A 7243-nucleotide genomic window follows, 5' to 3' on the forward strand; every position below is an offset into this window, starting at 1 on the left:
GACAGAAATGGCTAGAGGGCCCAGTCCAGAAAATATGCAATCCTGCATTCACATTTAGTTCCAGTGAGACTTTGTATGACGTGACGGTTTGCAGAAAACCAACACAGAAATGTATGGACTCAACCACCGAGCCACACACACACACAAATACTGTGTAACAATACTGCAGATATTAGAAAAAAAAAAAAACCCCATCATGTTGGATGAATGAAAAATGAAAACAGAAGCTTTGATTTGAAGCTTATAGCGATGTAAAGCTCCCTGTCATCTGTCATATCTGATAAATGTAAGCACAGAAATTGTGCTATGGGCCAGTTCTTGCTATAATTTACATCTTTCGTGCAAGCCCAGCAGGAAAGACTGCCCCACTCTGTTACAGGGGATACCAATCAAAGACTGAGTGTGTACCAACCAAAACACAAGCAATCTTCTATTCAGTGAGAAACGAGGAGCTGAATGAGAAACAAGAATGTTCGTGAGAGTAGCAATTATGACATTTAGAGTGGCAGAAACAGATTTGAGCAATGTAGTTATGAATGTATGTAGAATGTAGTTATATATTAAGAAACATTCATATGGTAATTTAAGTGTATAATGTGTACATATATATATATAAAAGAGTATTCAGTGTATATATACAATTGTGATAAACCATGTAGCATATATTCTACATGACCTTCTCAGGATAGTTCCACCTATGAATACATTCAAAATACCCTCAAGATTTTGTTGAGCCATAGTGTAGTGTAGCATATCCCTTCCTTTACCATTTTTTTAAGCTTTCTATCCCTCCAGCTTTAGGTCCACTAACTTCTCTCTAACACTCCTCCTTAGAGTGATTCAAGTGAACAACCATAACTGCAGACACAGCTCTCCACACCCATCCCACTAGATGAGCACTCTGTGACTCAGAGATGGCTCGACAGATGGATTATATCCCTGTTGTTGATGCCTCGCTTCTGGCCACAGGGTGGAAGTGTTTGATAAAAGCATGTCAAAACAGTTGTAGAGTACCTGGACTAAGAAGTCTGCACTGGAGGGCAGGGGCAAGATCACGTCAGCCTCTGTGCGGTGTCAAGCATGGTAAAAGATTGCATGTTCACTTCAGGTATTGAGAGACGAGAAGAGAGGAGAAAATCTGGCTTTTTCAAGTGCAAGTAATGCTTTGTTTTGATTCTTGGAAAGCATTATGCTCTTAATTTTGCTTGGAGTCCAAGAAAAACATGCTGACTAACTCTTCTCTGGCGACCTTGCACCCAGTGCGAGTGTGTTTGTGTGTGTGGCGGTGATAATAAAGGAAGGTGGGGGCTTCTATAGACGCTGAGCAGCTTATGTTTAATTGCTTGTGGTGGCAGTCAAAGTCAATATGCTGGTCAATGGCCCATGCATCCCGCAGGTTCATTTCCCCATAATTACTCTACATGCGCCTGGCCAATGCATAAGTCTGTCATCATTAAAATAATAAGAATGGGGTGGGCAAGGAGGAGGGCAGGAAGAATGCAAGAACAAATGCAAAAAAAAATGTATGAATCAATACTGCAGACAAGAGGAAGAGATGTCAGAAGCCCGAAAACATGGATATACAGTATGTGCAATGCAACAGTTCCAACAAACTTTTTGAATGTTTTTTTTTTTTTTTTAAAGGGGGCAAAAAGATGAAGCGAAGCAGAAAATACATCACTAAAAATGGCCTGAATAGAGGAGAGGTTATTCCAGTAACTGATGGCCAATTTCACACCTCTTCAAAGGCAGCTGTTCGTGGCAGCATTTCACTTAAAAAAAAAATAAATAAATAATCGCAACCACATGGATAAACTCAAATGCACAGACATAATGAAGCCAAAACCCTGGAATATCTGACAGCACATGCTGAAAGACAAGGTCATAATGAACATTGCCATATGAATAACAAGTCACCAAATGTATTTGAATGCGTCTGCCAAATGTATTTCGGCCTCAAGAAAACACAATAATGCTCTCTTTTATGATAATGAAGAAATTTGATCTGACTTGCCTTTTACCGTTCAGCTGTCCTTATCCAATTCATATTTTGGATTCAAGTACCTGAATGGGTAGCCAGTTATTGACAGAAACGTAATAAGCATTCCCAAAGCAGCGCCTCACCTCATCACCCCCCCCAGAACCTGCCGGATTGCAGGGTAATGCGGAACAAATATAAAGGCGTGCATGTCTGTGCACATCTGCACATGCGAGGCTGTGCACGTCCTCTGCGGCACAGCCATGTGTTCGACAGTTGCTCAGAGTAATCCTCAGCCTTTAGCAGTTGCCCACAGGTCTTTCAAAAACGTCTCACTCGAATTAAAAACAGGTGGACACAGTTTGATTAGCTTGTTAAAACACACCTGCTACTGAAGGGCACGCCATTTCGCGCACACACACACACAAGTAGAAATACACACACAATAGATTTTTGTATTTATATATTTCAATTTATTTTTTTAAAGTATGCTGGTCATATGCCCCTTTGTAGTTCAACTTCACTTCTTAAATTTCCTGTTTGAAGAGGGCTGACCAAATTACAGCAGTCCTGTGCTGGCACAGCTCCTCTGAGAATCAAAGGGGAAAAAAACAAAAACCAAGCTATTTTAACAAATCCTGCCACATTTTTGTTAAGCAATATAATACATTTTAAAAGTGATTGTAAAAGCTGCGTTGCTGTTCACAGCAAAGTAACACGCTTCAGGGCAATATTACAAATTGGACTCCAACGCTCAGACATCTGACAGGTTAACTGCTGTTGCTGTCAAGATAAAAACCTTTCCGTAATAAATGCTGTAGAAATACTGAATGTAACTTATGTGGTTATCTAGGCTTTGTTGTGTTTTTTTTTATGATCAACATTGATGGAATAGTTTTACATTTATTAGATAGCGAAATATTTACTCTTTTACTCTTCTGATTTTGTTTCATAGGTGTACCATACTCCTACTCTCCATTCACCTAACACATATCCTCAGACTCAACTTCCTCCACTTGACTGCCTTATCCACCTGCTGCACTGTATCTTGATCTCAATCTCCTGAGCTTCCAGTTCAAGACCTGCTCTCTCTGTACATGCTTATGTCTGTTTCCCTATGGACCTACTGGCCGTATAAAGGAACCTCTTGTCTGTATCTGCTGGACTACCAACCTACCTGTCAAATTTTCTAGCTGCCTGTGCACCCTCTTGTCTGTGTTTGATGTGGTGAACGACTATATTCGAGTAACGGCCAGGATAGTTCTAACATACAGCAGGAATATACTGTCCTGCCTTTGGCACTGAATCTTGTATCAAAAGTTGGATAATGTAGTTTCCTGCACCTGCTGCCTCCCAACCTACAACCCAGTCATCAAGCCTCTGGCATGCTAATTTCCAACCTTCATCCTTGTTGGCTAGTCTTCCCTGCTCCAGTTGCAGACTCTAAGGTACCCAGCGATACCAATAAATCCACTACCCATTGTCATGACCAAAATCCAGGTCACCCTTCCCCTTCTGAGATCTTGTCTGTTCCTGAGCCGGCTGATCTAGGAGACAATAAGCCCATACTTGAATGAAATGTCTCTGCTGGTCTATTCCAATCTGTTCCTCAGGTCATTTTGAGCCACCGTCAAGCCTGATCCCCAGTTTGTCTCTGCCACCAACAGTGTGCTTTTCCCCAAGAGTGGACGTGTCTTTGCTGTCAGTCTCTTGTACAAGCTGGAGAACTGTCAGTTCAATCAGCCTCCTCTAAAACCTCCAGAGGGGATCCACTTTCATCCCTGTCGTCACATACCAGACTGGTTTTTGTCTGTGTAGTCTCAGGGCTGCCTTCCCAAGCAATACTGTGTGTCCATTCAGCCTGTAGGATGTCCTTCCTTGTTTCTCTAGCAAGCTGTCCTACTGTTAGTGTCTCCCCCTGGGGCCAAATGTATGGATTTCTGTATATATTTATGTATAGAAATCAGTGTACACACAAATTGGGACACATACATTCATTATATTTTTGCCAGCTTTATAAAACCCTTCGTAAGTCTGTCTTCCACATATGTTTTCCCCTGTTACATCTGAATGCTGAAATCATGCGCACACGACTCTTAGACCACGGCCACAATTTACTATTAAAAGGCTTCTGACACACCACCTGATTCTATGGAGCGTTATCATTCGCTTATCACATAAATTAACATTTAATTACGATCATCTGAGTATTGGTTCATTTATAGAAATATCATGGTCGTTTTAATTATGATAATGCACAGTGAGAAACATTTACTATCACAGCAGTGGGGGTAAAGGAATGACGACCCAAATGCAGGAGCAAACAGAACCAGGTTGAGGTGATGAATAATTATTTTAATGAAAAAAACAAAACAAAACAAATAAATAAAAAGTGTCGCTGCGGCTGTGAACATGGAACAGGAAGTAAATAGCTAACACAAACGGGAGACAAGACTTTCAAAATAAAACAGAAAGTGGCACTCAAACTAAATCTAAACAAAGAACATGACTGACCCTTACAGTAGCTCAATAACTAAATACCAGAACTCAAACCCTGACATTTACTCAAGATAGAATGAAACACCTTCTTATAAATTAAGGTCATCACTCATTCATTCATTCATTTTCAGCCACTTATCCATCAGGGTAATGCATCACTATGAAATCATATGTTTCTTTAAACTCTAGATTACAAATTTGCAGTGAAAGAAAAAGGTGTAAGTAAAATGTCACTCAGATTGCCAGATTGCAACATAAACTACTCACATTCAAAGGACACACATTCTAACTCCCACAGATTCTTACACATTATGAAATCAATGTGGAAAGTGACATACACGTACTTACAAGGTGTCAAGCTATTTGGCTTCTAGGTTATGAGTCTACCTGCTCAACTTCTGGCTATTCACAGTCCCCTGAGCTTCCCTGCCAATTCACACTTGTTTCTAGTTGTCGTTCATTTTACCTCCCAGTAGTAAAAATCTGCCTCTGTTTTGCTGTGTACTTACGTGTGTGTTGCAACTTGTAACTGTTGTAACAGTTGGATTCTCTGATTCTCTGTTTCTTTTAACACCTTACAGCTGCCTAAATCTGAACTATTACAAAGTATGCAGACACAAACTGAACTGCAGATGCCAATCCACATGCTGGTGGTATCACAGTGCGTTAATTAAAGTAATAGATGGACTAATGAGTCAGCAGGTTTCTCACCGTTTTATGGTGTGCTGTGATGTTCACACTAACTGCATTTAAAAGACACCAGAGACATTCTCTGCAAAAGCATTTTATGGTATGGCAGCAGGTTAACAGCTATTTGAAAGCCAATTGAGTCATTGTTACATGCAAATGTTCTCAAACATGAAGCATTTCATTCCTGTGTCAGCCTTTACTTCAATGACCAGCATGGGGGAGGGGGGGCAGCTAAACTGATAGTATTGCAGGATAATTTTACACCATCACCAATAGGACAAGGGCAATTGAGCCCCGGCACTTCACGTTTTAAATGCTCCTTATGCACTGAAAGTATATTCGATAGATAAGACATCATAAGAGGTTTTTAAGAAAAAGCCTTACATGGGACAGAAGGTAAGGCGTGCAGACCCCTCCTCCCTTTCCCTCATCTCACCCTTCAACAAATTCTTTTCCAGCAGCTTTGCTTTGGGTCTATAAAACTGCTCCATATGAATATTTAATGTCCTACTCATGTAATGCAAATTCCACTTTGTTTTATTTTTCCCTCTGCCCAGTCCATTATTTTGCAGAGTGCTGCGACAGATCTCGGTGAGAGCTGAGACTTGCTGGTGAAAGTCCAAAGGCTTTTTTCACTCCCCACTATTCCCACAGAGATATGACTTAAGTGTCCCAATGCTGAATAATCCAGGGAGCAGATTTTATGCATGGTTTAGTATTCTTTAAATTGGCTGGATTTTACAGCAAAGCACATGTATTAATTATCATGTAAATGCTTTTTTGGGGGGAGAGGGGGTGGGGGTGGTTGGAAAATAAGTTAAATATTTTGCTTATTGCAGTGTCCAGGATCATTGGTTACACAAATACATACATATAATAAACACGGAGCTATGCTGCATTTTTATGTAAAATTTCATCATCAAATTCACATTTGCTTCTGTGGACTTTGCATTTAATCCATGTTAGCAGCACCCTATCTCTGTATTTAAAATATATAGGAAATTGCAGCCTTGGATTGATGTTTGTCAGAATGAAGGGATGAATTTAGCATATTTATGACATCGGCAGCAGGCACTCTCCAACTCCCTGTGTCCTCAGTCGGACATGATGAGGGGAAATATAGCCACTGCCAAACAGGATCCTCCTTGCTTGCCACAAAAAGTCTAAGCATTACCTCCTACTGTATACCCCTCCTGTAGTGAACACAGAAAACTTTATCTGTTATTTTTCATGTCTAAAGCGCCTTTACAAACTCATTCCAGTTGCTTTTAGATTTCAATTACCTTACAACATAAACACAACTCAACAACACTTAGTTGTGCACACAGCTACAACATTTTAGCAGGTGTTCCCATTGCGGACTAACACACTAAGTGTCCATTAAGTGTGATTATATGAAGTGTTTCTATAATACCTACAAATTGTGATACAAGCTGCAAGTTGGCTGCTGAAGAAAGTCACCGTGTATACAGCCTGGTACTGGTTTGGGTCTTTATAACTCAGTTCCTCGTCCCAGCTCATGGGAACTCTATAGAGTTTGACGTTTTGTATGATCCATGTTCATTGTTGTAAATTCAAACTTTTTTTTAGGCATTTACATTTATACATAACTGAAGGTGTGTGGGACAGTGTGGCAGTGTAGTAGCAAAAACACTCTTTAGAAACCTGGATATGATGGTAATAAATCAGAAATGGTACCTTTAATTAACATTTTTATTGGCTTTGTTGGGAGCACATTCAATATTCTCCTGATAGCTGTTTCCCTACATGTTGCATTACTCTGCCTTTCACAATTTCTTCCTGCAGATGTAGTGGATCCATTTGTATTTTAATAATATGCTACCCTTCACACGATCAGGCCCAAAGGTTGGAGGAGGACAGCAAACAAAAAGTAAATCTGTCAGAAAGCACTTGGCAAAGCATGTAAATAAGATCTGCCACTCAGTTATTCCGTATTTTACCTTATTTTTCACTTGCAGTCATGAAGTTTTACTGAGTAATCAGTCACACTCACAAATCAATATCTACTGTTGAATAAAGTCTCTTACTCTAATATTGACAAAAGTGCTACTGGTC

Source organism: Echeneis naucrates, chromosome 11 (assembly GCF_900963305.1).
Source record: "Echeneis naucrates chromosome 11, fEcheNa1.1, whole genome shotgun sequence".
In the NCBI taxonomy this organism is placed as follows: domain Eukaryota; kingdom Metazoa; phylum Chordata; class Actinopteri; order Carangiformes; family Echeneidae; genus Echeneis; species Echeneis naucrates.